Below are 15,339 nucleotides of genomic sequence, written 5' to 3' on the forward strand. Positions count from 1 at the left end.
ACCTGTTCGGGATGAGTTAGATTAATAAAAAATATATAATAATAATAATAATAATAATAATAATACAGGCACAGTATATAGGTCCTGCTTCACTACTGCACTCTTCCCCTGACACACTGAGAGTTCTGCGGTTTTACTGTTCCTTTCTTAGGTCATGTGTACTGATGAGGTCATGCCTGATGGTGAGATCGTGCTTCTCTCTATCACCTGCAGGTTCTTTAAGCAGGACGGACTCAAAATAAAGATCTACTTGCTGTGGCATGTGCTCCGCTCAGCTTGCCGGATCACTGAATTTACTGCATGTGTAATGGGTGAACATTTGGTCCAGTGAAAAATCACATGATTACTGTTTTCAGTATCATAAGACCTCATTAAGACTAAAATCATACTCCTCAGCAGGTCATGGGCCTCACTGCAGGTCATGGGCCTCACTGCAGTCTGAGTATTTGGAGCCACGTGATTGACGTCATCTGTGTCGGTGGCCGGCGCAGACGCCGTGGCTGCAGGAGACAGACAGGCACTGTGCGAGTTTTCGGAGGTTGCCAGTCCTGATCCTGAGGGGTGCTGTGTGTTGCTTTTATTTCCCACTGAGCTCTCAATTAATTAAGTCTGATTGAGCTGATAACTGAAAACCACTTTATATCTGACGCCTCAAAACTATTCTGCGGCAAATTCTCTCTGAAAGAAAAGTCCTGTTTGAGGGGTCTGTTCAGGTTATGAATTATGACGCGCTGTGAGGAATTTCAGGCTACATGCCTCTGTCATTTACATGCATTCAATAACAGACACTTTTATCCTGAGCCACGTACAAGGCCATGGCCAGCAAGCTTTCTGCTTAACGCAATCACTGCAGCCCTGCCAAGCCCAGCTTTCTGCTGCTGTGTGTCGCAGCACAGTGGAGACGTCTGTACTGCTGTGCCCACACAAAGCTCCGGGCGCCACATCTTCAGAGGGGCTCTGGAGAACCCCGGTGAGACACCTGTGTGAAGTTGGCACCCCAAGTATTTAAAAAGTTCGAAATGGTATTACTGTTTGCTTGTGCTACGTTTGTGCCGGTTTGTGCGGTAAAATTTTTCGTTTGTGCTGCTATGGATTTGTAGATATGAACATTATATTTTTTGGCGATGAGGTCACCCAGCACCCCAACCTTCTCCGGAGGGGTGAACGAACAGTAATACCATTTCGAACTTTTTAAATACTTGGGGTGCCAACTTCACGCAGGTCTGTGAGGTTTATATAAAATCACTGGCATTACATTTACATTTATTTATTTAGCAGACGCTTTTATCCAAAGCGACTTTCAAAAGTGCATACAGTAAGTATAGCGACAGTACAGGGACAGGATGTGTACAGTTCCACAATGAGACAGTTCTCAGCTGAGAGCAAGGTCTGTTTGAGGATGCAGTACTATCAGATTTGTATAACTACAGCTTATAGGGCAACTAATACGATACACCTTCAAATAGCAAACTTCAACAACTTCAAACGGTGCAATGAGCGTCAGGGTAAAGGTGGCAACAAGAAGCAATTTAAAAAGCACAGCAATTTACAACAGCGCTGATTGGGGGGGGGGGGGCAGCAATTGTGTGCTGGGTCAGTCCAGGTAGAGTCTGAAGAGGTGCGTCTTCAGGCCCCATCTGAAGGAATGGGGTGGCTGCCATGGCTCTGATCAGCCAGTTAAGGACAGACACACCCCCCTGTGGCTCTCTCTTGCTGATGGCTGAAGGTAAGCGGGGGGGTGGGGGGGCTGCTGGAAGGGGCCAGTAGGGGGCAGTAAGGGGCAATGGGGTGGACACTGTCCTTTTTGGGACTCTTCTTATGAGCAGGACATGAAGTTGAGCTCCTGACTCCATGTGGATATCAGAGATGTCACGGCACTCATCAGAAGAGCAGGGGTGTACATCTGGCCATTGCATGACCCCTCTTGAAGCTGATTGGCTACTCATTCCCTCACACTTGCAGTCCATCCTGTTTCTCCGGGTTGCCATGGTAAATAAGCTCAGCTTCCTGGTGACTGATGAGGGTATCGGTGCACTTTCCCTGCAAAGAATCTGCGGTTGCCTCTTCCTGAGTTCCGCTGAGTTCCGCTGAGTTGACAATGTTAATTACCTCAGAATGCACTCTCTAAATGATGTTTGCAAGTATTAACACTGGAGAGGGTTGCACTGCAGATAATAGGATTCATGTGCCTTTGTTCTGGATGATCGTTTAATTGCTCATTTGTATGGCAAAGATCTGCTCATTCATTTGTGTTTGGTGTTAGCCCTGTTATTCTATGCTGAGACAGGGGAATAAAAACAGTAATACCTGCTTCCCTGCCTGCTGTTTCAGCACTGTGAAGGTAGGCCACACAGCGATAATATGTAAAACAGGGTAGAACGTGTTTTCATGTCCTTCATGATCACCTCCATAATTATGAACCTGGCAGAAAGCATCCTCGTTGCAAGCAGTGATGGACCGATGGATGGAACTGTAACAATATCAGGAGATGCTACCTGCAGAAACTGTTTGCAGTGGTTGTATGTTTCAGTTGGAAAGATGTATGAAAAATCTAATGTAATGTAATGTAATGGAAAGATGGCAAAGCAGGGGTTTAAAGGGCTGTCCATGTCTAAGAGCTTTAAACATTAGATTTACAAATGTTTTGCATCGTTAGTCATTCATGTGAATGAATTCCAGGCCTTGCCCTCTACAAAAAGGTGGCGTAAACTTAAACAGACACAAACAGTGTTTTTCTGAATGTTGGAATCTGTGGCCATGATGGACAGTCAATAGTAAAACCATCTTTAACGATCGGTAATTTCTCCGGGGAACTAAGGGCATCTGACGGCGTAGCTTTATAAACAGAACTGAGACTCCATTGTGCGTTGCTTAGAAACAGCCGGCAGGAACTTTGTGAGGAAGCGCCGCTCTCCTTTGCAAACACAGAGGGGTGTGAAGGGTTCCGTTTGACTCACCGCCAGCCTCAGAGCAAAGAGCCCCAAAAACCACCCGTCCCGTCTGCAGGTCACAACATTTTACAGTCAGAATTCCTGCCATTCATTCTTTCAACGCGAAAGAGTACACACCACACAACAAACCTCAGCGTGAAGATATGCACTGAAAAGATGCTGTAAAGAATCTGAAAAAAAACTGTGAAATATTTACTTTTAAAAGCATGAATCTCATCTCAGGCTGGTGAGCATGATGCTATATGTTGATGATTTAGTGATATATATTATAAGTTTATTTTTAGGTTTCTTTTTTCATTTCCACTTTACTAAAGCTGGCTAGATGATTTCATCCAAGCAGTTATCCGTTTAAACTCTTCTACACAAATCAATGATAATTATTAAAATTTTAGAGAGGGCAGGCTTACAATTCAAAAAAGAAAAGAAATCAATCACTGTTGGACCATTATTGGTAAATACAGTCAGGCTGTGTTAATATATATATATATATATATATATATATATATGTAACTGGTTTTTATACTGTTTGTCTTTTGTCTGTTTGTAAATCAATTACAAATCAATCAAATAATATGTTAATTGTTACTGGGATTTTTTTTTACAATTGAGATTGTCACAAAGTGCTGTACATGTAACACAGTGGATTTTCCAGATGGAATAAAAAAAAACAGAAAACCCAGGCCAGTTGGGAAAAAACAGGAAAATGATTCCCTGACCCCAGGAAAAGGCCAGTGCAGGGACTCCTGGGGGTTAGGGGGGATGGGGTTAGGGGGATGGGGTTAGGGTTGGGGGATAGGGTTAGGGGGGATGGGGTTAGGGTTAGGGGGATAGAGTGCAGTGATGATCCAGGCATCTTGTTTATTGTGGCTGTTAAATCAGATGGTCGTTGCACAGCTGACTCATCAGGTGATTTCTGGGTAGGAGGAAGGTGTTGCTGTCTCAGGGGTAAGGTACAGGTGATTTCTGGGTAGGAGGAAGGTGTTGCTGTCTCAGGGGTAAGGTACAGGTGATTTCTGGGTAGGAGGAAGGTGTTGCTGTCTCAGGGGTAAGGTACAGGTGATTTCTGGGTAGGAGGAAGGTGTTGCTGTCTCAGGGGTAAGGTACAGGTTCACAGGTGTGACTGAGCCTGCTTTTCCATGAGGAGAGCAGCAGCTCGTGCGTCTGCTGTGGGAAGGGAGAGGTGATCCTAAAATAAGCACTCCAGACGTCAGCGGGCCCATCCTGTGAGGAGAGTCAGAGAGAAGGAGCACAGAACTCTGGGTAATCAGCAGTGATCCCCTCCCTCAGGGGCCTCCATTGACCTGCAGCCTTCTGGTCTCCACTGCTCACTGCTCCAAACTGCTGCACTTTAGCTGTGGTTAGCATAGACTAGCTCAGAGATAATACAGTCAGAGTGGGGAAGCGAAATGCACAGCTGGATACATGGAAACATCTAAGCTCTCTAATTAGCTCCTGGATCTGAGGGTCTTCTACTCAAGTACATCATAACGAATTGGACACTAGTGGTGTCTAAATTTTCATTATCAGAACATTATTATGTCAAGCTAATTTGGATATGCCTTTGTAGAATAGGCCTCAAATGACAAAAGATATTTTTTCCCCTTTGATCAATAGGAAAATGCCTTTGAACATTACAAACTGTGACCAATTCTTTCCCTGTATCATTAAAAACATCCACATGAACAGAGGTGCTTCATTAGATCAGGTCATGAGGTTCCTCTACTTCTGCAAGGAAGCTGATGGAAGTGATGCTCTTCTTGCCTCACTGTGGAGGTCAGTCAGGCAGTAAAAATGTGTTCTCCAGTGCTGGACACAGAAGGTGTTCCACAGGGTACTGAAAAGCATAAAACCAAAAACTGTTTGGGGAAAAAAGGTGGAAAAATGTTGTCTGACCTCCAGGAAAAGGTGGCTGAGAGACACTCCTGGAAAACAGTGGCAAAGAAAACAAACAGTGGAACAGAAGGTGATGAAGGGGAATAAATGAACATTTCCATCAGGTCACCACATGTTCAGCGTGTGTGTGTGTGTGTGTGTGTGTAGACCCGAGGCCCTGACGCCTGATTGCTGCTCCTCCTTAGGGATCTGTGATCGTATGGCAGGCCTGATCAGACAGGCTGAAGAGTTCTGCGTCTTGTCGTAGTCTGGGTATTCCCACCTCGTTTCGGAGCCGGGGGGGGGGCTCGTGTCTGGAATTCCTCACTGACGTCCCCACAGGCAGGGGCAGAGGGCAGGACACCTCAACCAATTAGCAAAACAACAGATTATCAGCAGAACCCTGCATGTCCTCACTGACCTCCTTGGTACAGTGTTAGTCTGACTGCACAGCGCTCAGTGGTGTGTGTGTTACAGTGTTAGTCTGACTGCACAGTGCTCAGTGGTGTGTGTGTTACAGTGTTAGTCTGACTGCACAGCGCTCTGTGGTGTGTGTGTTACAGTGTTAGTCTGACTGCACAGTGCTCAGTGGTGTGTGTGTGTTACAGTGTTAGTCTGACTGCACAGTGCTCTGTGGTGTGTTACAGTGTTAGTCTGACTGCACAGTGCTCAGTGGTGTGTGTGTTACAGTGTTAGTCTGACTGTGCAGTGCTCTGTGGTGTGTGTGTTACAGTGTTAGTCTGACTGCACAGTGCTCAGTGGTGTGTGTGTTACAGTGTTAGTCTGACTGTGCAGTGCTCTGTGGTGTGTGTGTTACAGTGTTAGTCTGACTGCACAGTGCTCAGTGGTGTGTGTGTTACAGTGTTAGTCTGACTGCACAGCGCTCTGTGGTGTGTGTGTTACAGTGTTAGTCTGACTGCACAGTGCTCAGTGGTGTGTGTTACAGTGTTAGTCTGACTGCACAGTGCTCAGTGGTGTGTGTTGCAGTGCCACTGCTTGTCCATCTACCTCCTGCTCCAGGGAGATGCAATTTCTGTCACTGTGTACAAAGAGCACAATGGACTTTCACACATTTCACACTCCCCAAACTACAGCTAGTGCTGTGTAAACCAAAAACAATCACGCTGAGCAGTGGGCACTTTAAAGAGCTGGTTGGAATGTTCACGAGTGCCTGGATCACAGAAGCTTAAAGGATAAAGGTTTATGTTTCTCTGCTGAATTGAGATCAATTTGTGATATACCTGTTTCAGGTGAAAGGGAAAGGGTTGAATTGGGATGTGTTTGTGATATACCTGTTTCAGGTGAAAGGGAAAGGTTTGAACTGGGATGTGTTTGTGATATACCTGTTTCAGGTGAAAGGGAAAGGGTTGAATTGGGATGTGTTTGTGATATACCTGTTTCAGGTGAAAGGGAAAGGGTTGAATTGGGATGTGTTTGTGATATACCTGTTTCAGGTGAAAGGGAAAGGTTTGAACTGGGATGTGTTTGTGATATACCTGTTTCAGGGAAAAGGGAAAGGTTTGAATTGGGATGTGTGTGTGATATACAGTACCTGTTTCAGGTGAAAGAGAAAGGTTTCTTGGAGGGCTTTCTTGGAAAATTATATTTTTTTCTAATTTTTTGCGATTTCTTACATCTGCTGAAAGTATTTATTTATTTGTAACAAGCATAAAAATCTGCAGATAAATGAAATGGCTTACAGTACAGTTGAGTCCTCAGTCTGTGTGGTACGGCTGCAACACTTATCAGATGAGTAAAGTTAGCTTAGCACCCTGCGCCACAGTGTCTGTCTTATACTGATGCGACATTCCATCTGTGATCTTTAAATTAAAACCTGTAATATAATAAATATGTATTTTACAACCTGTAAAATAATAAACAGACCACTCCTGTGTCATTCAAATGGACTGAAATATGTTCAACCTGCATTTCAGTAATACTGCGAGTTTAATTCAGTAGCTGTGGCAATGGTGGCAATATTATATAAACTGAAGCCGTAAAAGAGACAAAAGACAAAGAGGAAAATAACTTGGGGAAAAGAGGTTGAAACAGAGGAGGCGTGGCTGAGGAACATTGCGCCCTGAACGGAAATGTATTAAACACAACTCCTGCTTGACTTGGCTGTCAGGTGGAATAATGTGAACCCTGGCTCTCTCAGGCTTCCGGCCTGCAGTTCACGAAATTGAGCTGAGTTAGACTGGAGCAGCAGGGACCCAGCTGACTGTGCTGACAATAGCATGTCTTCCAGTGGACATTTAGATAAATGCTAATCCATTCGTTAGACATGAAAATCAAAAAAATTCACATTAAAATGTGAAGCCATGTTTACAATGCAAACTGAAAACTTCAAGATGCTTCATGTCAAAGTAATTTGTCCTAATTATTGGTTGGGTGAAATGGCATGTTTGTTCTGAGCAGTCAACAACTCCAGTGAATAATTACAGAGGCTGAGGACAGCCTGGACAGCCTGGCAGAGGCAGGGAGGATGTGGGGATGTGAGAGAGAGAGTGAGAGAGTGAGTGAGTGAGTGAGTGTGCTTGTTTGCTAACGCTGCATACTAACTAAGCCCTGTCTGGTTAACAATCATTAAAACCCAACAAACTCAAACCAGACCGCAGGCCTCAGTGATCACCTAAGGGACTCGTTCTGCCAGGTTATCAAATCAACGGCGTCTCTGAGAGCAGACTGGGGACTCCACACGCATGTGGGTATGTATGAATATGTATTTGATCAGATAAGCCTGGGGCATGCTGAGGCAGCATCCAGCCCTGGGGACCTGCAGGCAGACGGCTGGATTTCCCTGCTGCTCTGTACTGCACCCACCGTGTTCACACTCATACCGGCTCCACGCACTCCTCCTTCCAGTTGGCAGAATCCTCCTCCACTGTGACTCACGCGGCAGGGAAACATGAGCGTGTATAATAAGGTCAGACGCACTCAGACGACGTCAGGACACCTGTGTGTCACACAGTGCTGTGGGAGTGTGTCGCCATGCGGGGTGCGCACAGATCACACACTTCGGAACACCCCCGGCCTGCTGCAGGACACACCTGGAGATGCAGCTCACCTGTCCAAAACTGCAGAAGCAACAGGAAGAGCAAATGGCCCATAAGCAAAAACACTGAAACTGAGAGATTTTTATGGCTCTCAGTGCTTTTACAGTGACAGGGAGCATGACTCACATCAAACCTCGGCTGAAGTGTAGTCTCCACCTGGGGGCAACACAGCAGCCACTCTGAGGAGCGTGAATGCTTACATATCACAGTGCTTTTTCCCACAGCAGCTTTCCCATGCACAGTAATCTGTAACAGACATCATTTTTCTGACATACGGAACACACATTGTACTGTTATTAGCAACTGCTGCAATGTCTTCGAATAAACAAATATTTAATATAATGTGCGATGTGCAACACAAGAGCCAAACACAAATATTTATGTCCTTGCGCAATAGAAGGCTGTTCCAGATGCTCCTTTATTTCAAATTAACACACTTTTAAAGCCTCCATTGGAGTTTTTATGCAAAATTGGAACGCAGGGTGCACGGTATTGTCCGGAGCTTGTGGGAGTTCTGTCGGCTGACAGACAGAGACCCTGCTGAAACAGCATATCTCTGCAAAGAGCTGTGGCTCTGCTGGGAAAGACAATCTGTAAAAAATCTAACTCTGCAGGTCGTCCTAGAAATGTTTGCTGAGTAAATAGAGAGAAATGAATATCTGGGAAAAAGCTCTGAGCTCTGACTGCTACAGGACATAAAGTCACTGACATTTCTCCCAAATGCCAATTTTGTAAAAAATAAAAAAAAAAGAAGAAAGAAAAGCATATTTCAAAAAAATCTAAATTAATATACTCTATATTATTAGCTCATATCTACATTACTGAAACCTTCTTAAATGTACATGGCTGTAAGCAGCAAGCCAGGCACACACACATATTCTGGCAATGAAACGCTGTTCTTGGGAGACTTGTCAACATTTGCAGGAGACTGGCAATGGCTGGAGCAATAGAAACCCTGTAGAGGTCATCTACAGCAGGACTGGACCAAGCAGAACGTTTGAAACCCATCTCTTTCTTTGTGGACAGGCACATTAGGTACATATTATACACCTCAAGCAAGGGTCTTTTATTTGTCCAAATTGGTGTCACATAAACAGGATGATACTAATGTTGCTTTTGAATATTATCTTAGTTTGTTTTTAAGGATGACATATTGCAGTTATCATACACTATTTGTTGCTCTTGTCGCTATGGATAAGAGCACCTGTCTAATAATAATAATAATAATAATAATAATAATCATTACCATCATCATTGTTTTGGCAGGATTGTGCCAGCAGCTGTGATGAAGCAGAAAAAACTGAAAAAAGTGAGACAGTTTCCAGAGAAGGTCCTAAAGCAGAACATTAACACGCCCCCCCCCCCCCCCCCCTTCCCTTGGGGAGGAGCCCCTCATACTGCTGTGCTTTATCGGGGAGCCCCCTCTGTGCTCACTCTGCACTGTCTCTGTTCTGGTCTGAATGCTGCACCTCTGCCAGATAATCTTGTTTCTCGATGCCCCCTGAGGGGGTCTTGCTGTTACCTCCTTTACAGCGAGTTCCTTTTATGACTTCTCTCCACCATCTGCAGCCACATCCTGGATGATATACTACTGCCCTTTATAGACACTGGTGTCCTTCATCTCAGTGGATTTGAGATTATTTCCCATAAAAAGACCAGAGGTCAGGCTGCAGGTTCTGCTGACCCGTTTAAAGACTATCGATCTGTAATGGCCACGCCAGCCCCCATTCTGACCGCCCGGTTTACACCCTGAGCAGTAGAATCACCCAGAGACGGGTCACGCTACAGCCAGAACCAGGGCGATCACAGCTCTGTATCACTCCAGCCTCTTGCAATAAAGACCGTGGCTAAAAAGCACGTCTTGAAAGGGAAGATTTCATATTTTGCTTAATCCTCTTCATTGCATTTTATGTGATCATTATATGGTTATCGCTACCATCCTATTCTTTGCGTTCCTTGTTGCGACAGGGTTCATTGTCTCTCCACCGGTCAGATATTCAAAACAGAACTGAAGCTGTGTGCTCCTGTGCAATGACTGTAACTTCTGAGGACAGAGAGGTAGACGGAAACTCCCTTGTCGTAACTTAGGTTGCCCTGGAACAAGTTATTACAAGTAGAAAGGATGTTGCTGGGAACTTCAGTTAAAAGGCCTATACAGACAGCAGATTATGCATTACCACTAACTTCTCTATGCAGCCTTGGCCTTATACTTCTAATCTGCGTTACAGCAGAACTGTGACTGCGTCAGAGCGCTTCTTCAACAGAGCAAACTGCGGAGAAATGGCGTGCCAGCAATGTGCTTCACGCCGCGTTGAAGGCCGTTAGAGATGCTTTGCGTGGGTGGTAGTCCCATTGTGGGTTTCTGCCTGGTATTTTAACATTCACAAAAAGACTATGCCCGGATAATAAAGTCTTTCAGAAATGTACTTCGTAAAAGACAAGAGCGCATTGCTTCCGTGAAAGATGAAGGTTGACTATGCAGTTTCTCTTCTTCGACGCTCTGCTATTTGCATATCTCTGTTAGCTGCGCCTGCATGCAGCCACTTCTGCTTAATTTACTTAAACATTGGTTTAGTTATTTAGGGTTAGGGTTACCATACGGCACGTTCACTGCCACGTCTTGAAACATTTCACTGCTTAAACGCAGCCATTTTACCGTAAGTTAAATAGGCTACTCATTAAAAAGTACACACAAGGACACTAATTACTAGGTAACAAATCGACAGATGTAAAAATAAGTTTACAGTGTCACAGTGAAGTAGGCTACTGCTGCACTCTCATTCAAAACCCTAAATCTGCTGTTTTTCTTCCCATTCCAAAAGCGGGTATACAGTGGCAGTGCTTCGATTTTCATCAACTCCATTAATTCATCCCCTCCAGCCTGATTTTTAAAAGATCTGCTATCTTAAATAATTAAACACATCGATGCCCATCCCCCACGCACTCTCTTACTAAGTGAACCGGCACGCTGTTCAACAACCGCACCGTTCCTAGAAATTTCACCACCATGAAAAATGCTTTTGTTTGGGCGCCATGGCAACCCATGCGGGGTGCAGGCGGGGAGGGGGGCAAAGTGCCACACTTTTGTGAAATGTGATGAAAACGGGTGAAGAACATCAGAAGAAGCAAGAAGCCTGTTCGCATCGCTGCTGAACAGTTTACAGATCACTGCGGTATAACCCATTTGCTTCCATTTAATGTCTAATGTGCAAAGAGGTAGATGTCTTAACTTTGCGTTTATCTGGCTGGCAAGCCGCATACCTTGGTGTCGAATAACCTGTAACTTTAAGCTCGGGGAGGGGTGAAGGCGGAGGAGGGCTGCGAGGGGTGGAGTATTTACACAGCGATAGAGGAATAGGTCAGAAACAGCAGCTACTTACGGCGAGGGAGGAGCACGGAGCGCACAACACAAAACACATCGCGGAAACGGGCAGGAGTCAGTACTTTCTGCAGTGGAGTCGCCGTCACTTTCAGCAAGTTTAGCCTACTTCATTAAGACAGTGTCTTCCCTATAGTGTCGCAGCTGAATGTGCGATTTCTCGCTATTGTCTTTAACTCAAATGCTCAGTTTCCATCATAACGGAGGCCGAAATCGGGGTGTGTTATCACAATCGTGTCTGCTTCGTTTGCAGGTAGTTATCTCCATCCCCGGATATCTCTGCTCAGACGCCGCTTGTTTTCGGGAGCCTTTTGGCTGCGATCACTGCTCCGGAACAGCGGACTGATGTGATGCAGGATAAGGGCAGAAATAGGAGTTCACCTTCCCATTGATTCGGGTCCGATTCTCTCCTGCCATGGCTCCGGCGAGCAACCGAGGGATCTGAGCATCACTTGCACGGTCAGTTTAATTTCTTTAATACGGAAATCCTCTGTCAGTTCATGCGGCGGCTGATCGAGGCTGCTGCATGAGAGAGAGAGATGGCAGAATAGCCTTTCCCGAGCCAGGTGGCTGCGAATAAGGGTGCCAAACGCCACAAGGACAGAAACAAACAAGCTGATATTGAGCGGGATGTGTATTTGCACAATGTAAATTTGATGCGCTGAACACGGTAAGTCTGCGTGTCCATGTAGCGAGTGTTAGCTGTGTGTGTGTATGTCTTTTTTTTAAGGAACAGGTGTATGTGGACGCTGATGTGTGGCTAAGCTGGCTAAGCCAGCTCGGCTGCTGTCCTGCACAACCATTTGGCCAGCCAGACGGTTTTATTACCTGCTCGCCAAAACAAATTGTGCAAAGAAACACTTTTTCAGCTGTTGTGATTTTCACGCTGTGGGCTGGCTAACTCCGACACAGACGCCTGCAGCCCGGGTGCAGAAAGGCCCGTGAAAGGCCCCGGTCCGCAGCGTTCATCTCGGCTAGCGAGCGAGCTTTACTCAGCTTTCAAAATAAACACAGCTCGCTAGCTAATGTAACTAGCTAGCTACCCGCTCTGGCCACATGGGTAGCTGGCAAGCTAGGTAGCTGGCTGTATGCTTGCTTTATTTATTTTGCTGGTTTTATGTTGATCTCAGACCAGATAATGGCCGTGATTCAACATAATACCCTGCTAGCTAGCACGTAGCTGTTAATATGTTGTCACTGTGGTTTTGATGTGGCAGTTTTAAGGTCTAATTTTTAGGCTACCTTTTGAGCAGAATAATACCCTGATGTAGCTAAGGTTACCTTGCTAGGTAATTTACAGCAGGTAAATTCTGTTTTGTTTTAAATGCCGTGTCTTCCGGGGTGACCTCGTCTTTGCAATTATGCAATGTAGCATTTTCTGAAGAGCTACACGTTACAGTTGTTAATTTGTCAATATATATATATATATATGTGTGTGTGTGTGTAATTATTTTGGTTGTGATATATAGATGCTAGTAGTTATCGAGGTAAATCTGTCCTGGAATTGTTCGAACCGCTCATTGTAAATAAGTAATATTTATGCGCTGGTGATAACACGGGAAGCCCTCCAGGTTGGCATCTTACTGTAAACATTTGTAGGAATGAATTGACAAACAGGTGTTACCCTCGGTTAAGGGCAGATTAGTGTCATTGGTTGTGTAAACTGACCCGTGTAACCGTCAGATGCGATTAGCATTTGCAAGGAACTACTAACCGAATTAAAACAGAGCCAGAACACCGGCACATCTTTCAGAGACGCAGCCCCGCTCGGGTCCGCCGGAGGACGCAGGTCCCCCATTTTAAGCTGCTGAAGCTCTCCGTCCTGCCTCCACAGCCATACCGCTCATGCCAGTCTGCGGAAGAGAAATCTCTACCCAGCCAGTTATTCGGCTGGGCATAATTTAGTCACTGCATTTAAGCAACTGACGTTATCTAGTGCTAATGTAAAAGGCACTATATCACTGTCCTGTAATTATAATAGCAGACAGGTGCCCGGTGATCCTTTCTGTCACAGTGGGTGCAGATCCACTTGGATTTTTCTCTCGTTTTGACCACCTTCCTTTATCCGCTGAAATTATACACAGCCAGATACTGAAACATACTCACTCTTATCCTTTTAAATGCACCTGTTAACCCAGGATTTTGCTAAGTAATTGATACCACAATTTTTTGTACATGGAATAAGTTGGCAAGTGTTGACTCTGAGTATCTGCATGGTGTTGAGTTTGCAGTGAGCCCGGCTGCGGACCGATCGCTGACGGGACCCCGGCTGCAGGCGGCTGCGGACCGATCCCTGACGGGACCCCGGCTGCCCGGCTGCGGACCGATCCCTGACGGGACCCCGGCTGCGGACCGATCCCTGACGGGACCCCGGCTGCCCGGCTGCGGACCGATCTCTGACGGGACCCCAGCTGCAGGCGGCTGCGCACCGATCCCTGACGGGACCCCGGCTGCGCACCAATCCCTGACGGGGCCCCGGCTGCAGGCGGTTTCGTGTTTGCGCTCTTTGTGCGGCAGGTAGCGACCGAACTCTGTCCTCGAGGACAGGGAGGGACGTGCACACGTGCCACACGGTAGCAGCGGGGCCACGTGGCTACGTGCAAAGCAGCACTGCGCGAGCATAGTTTTTTAAGAAAACAAAACACCGGTTTTGTAGTCTTTTTCTTTTTTTTTTTTTTAAAGGAGGACCATTGTGGTTCTGTTTCGGATGGTGGACGGTTACAGGGAACACTAAACTAGAACACTAAACATTGACGATCAATATATATTTACTTAAAGCAATGTGTAATTTATTATAAATCTAATGCGTGGTAAACAAATATGCTTAGCTTTTACTCAAGTTAAGTTCTTCTTTATTCAATCGCTACACACTTGTTGAAATGGGTTAAAGGTATGAGCTCTGTGTCATCCTGACATGCTGCAGGGGCTGCGTAATGAAATATTAATAAAATACAGAAGACTTACCTAGTAGTGTGAGGTTTAAAAGATATTTGTTTTAATTTTTTATTCATCTAATTTAGAGACAATTCACAATTCTATGCATGTTGATTTATGGATGCAAAGTAATGGAAACACCATTTCGTTGTTACTGAGGAGGACAGTGAGAACTCCCGCCACTCGCCCTGAAAGATCCGGGCCAATGAGAACTCCCAGCCACTCACCCTGAAAGATCCGGGCCAATGAGAACTCCCAGCCACTCGCCCTGAAAGATCCAGGCCAATGAGATCTCCCAGCCACTCGCCCTGAAAGATCCAGGCCAGCGGGAGGGTTTGGGCTAGCTGTAAAGGTGTGATCGTAACATGGCTGCTTGCATCTGGCAGGTAGCCCGTGGCAGGGCAATGAGCCAGGCCCTGGCTGCTCAGCTGGAACAACTGACCCCTGACCCCTGACCTGTGTTCCTGTTACAGATCTCTAAGCCGCAGAGGTTTTGCACTGGTGGCAGCAGACCGAGCAGAGATTACTGAGGAACCTGGACCAGTGCTGGTCAGACAGGTGCAGCTGGCTCCGTGAGGCTGCGTGTTGCAGGACTACAGTATGTGCGAAAGCGTTTGGTAATGTCTGAACCTGCTTGCAGGGAGGATTGATTAACGCCTCATACCTGTACCTGTAACAACTGGGATTGCTGTTCTCCCACCTGTCAGTGAAGATCGGCAGGTTTCCCAGCAGCCTCTGAGGCTGTTCTCCAGGCAACGCAGCAGCAAATCTGTTTACAAATGTGGCCTTTTTGTCAGTTTTGTATAAACTCAGGAGGCATTCTGTGCTCTTTACAGAAGTGACTGGAAGCTTTGCTCCATGTTACCACTGATTTTAAAAGCAAGATCCCTCTCGCATGTCAGGCAACATGGAAAGAGAATCTTTCTGATTTTGGTTGTGTTTCTCTGACAGGCTGATTGCCCTGTCTCTATGATTGATATTTAGCAAGTGGAGATGATAATCATAATGATGATTATAATGAAGAGTGTGATTGTCTTCATCATTAGAATCAGGAGGTCACATTGAAGTTGTTGAATTTCCTGCTGGATGCTGAAACATGGAGGCGTTTTGTTCTGAATGTGTCTGTGTGCAGAATCATCCCGAGTGA

The 15,339-nt window shown here is 45.7% G+C and overlaps 1 protein-coding gene across 2 annotated transcripts in view; it reads left to right on the top strand.

Moving 5' to 3' along the window:
* Positions 1-11,237: 11,237 nt before the first annotated feature.
* LOC118780798 (dystroglycan-like) overlaps positions 11,238-15,339 on the top strand; it is a 20,975-nt gene continuing 16,873 nt past the window's right edge. Inside the window, exons 1-2 of one of the 2 annotated variants that reach the window (XM_036533493.1) lie at positions 11,238-11,315; positions 11,512-11,717. The gene's annotated coding sequence lies outside the window, so the exon portion shown is untranslated. Of the gene's footprint in view, positions 11,409-11,511; positions 11,718-15,339 lie in introns of both variants that reach the window. The other variant, XM_036533492.1, reaches the window with a different exon arrangement.

Source organism: Megalops cyprinoides, chromosome 7, assembly GCF_013368585.1.
Source record: "Megalops cyprinoides isolate fMegCyp1 chromosome 7, fMegCyp1.pri, whole genome shotgun sequence".
Taxonomy (NCBI): Eukaryota; Metazoa; Chordata; class Actinopteri; order Elopiformes; family Megalopidae; genus Megalops; species Megalops cyprinoides.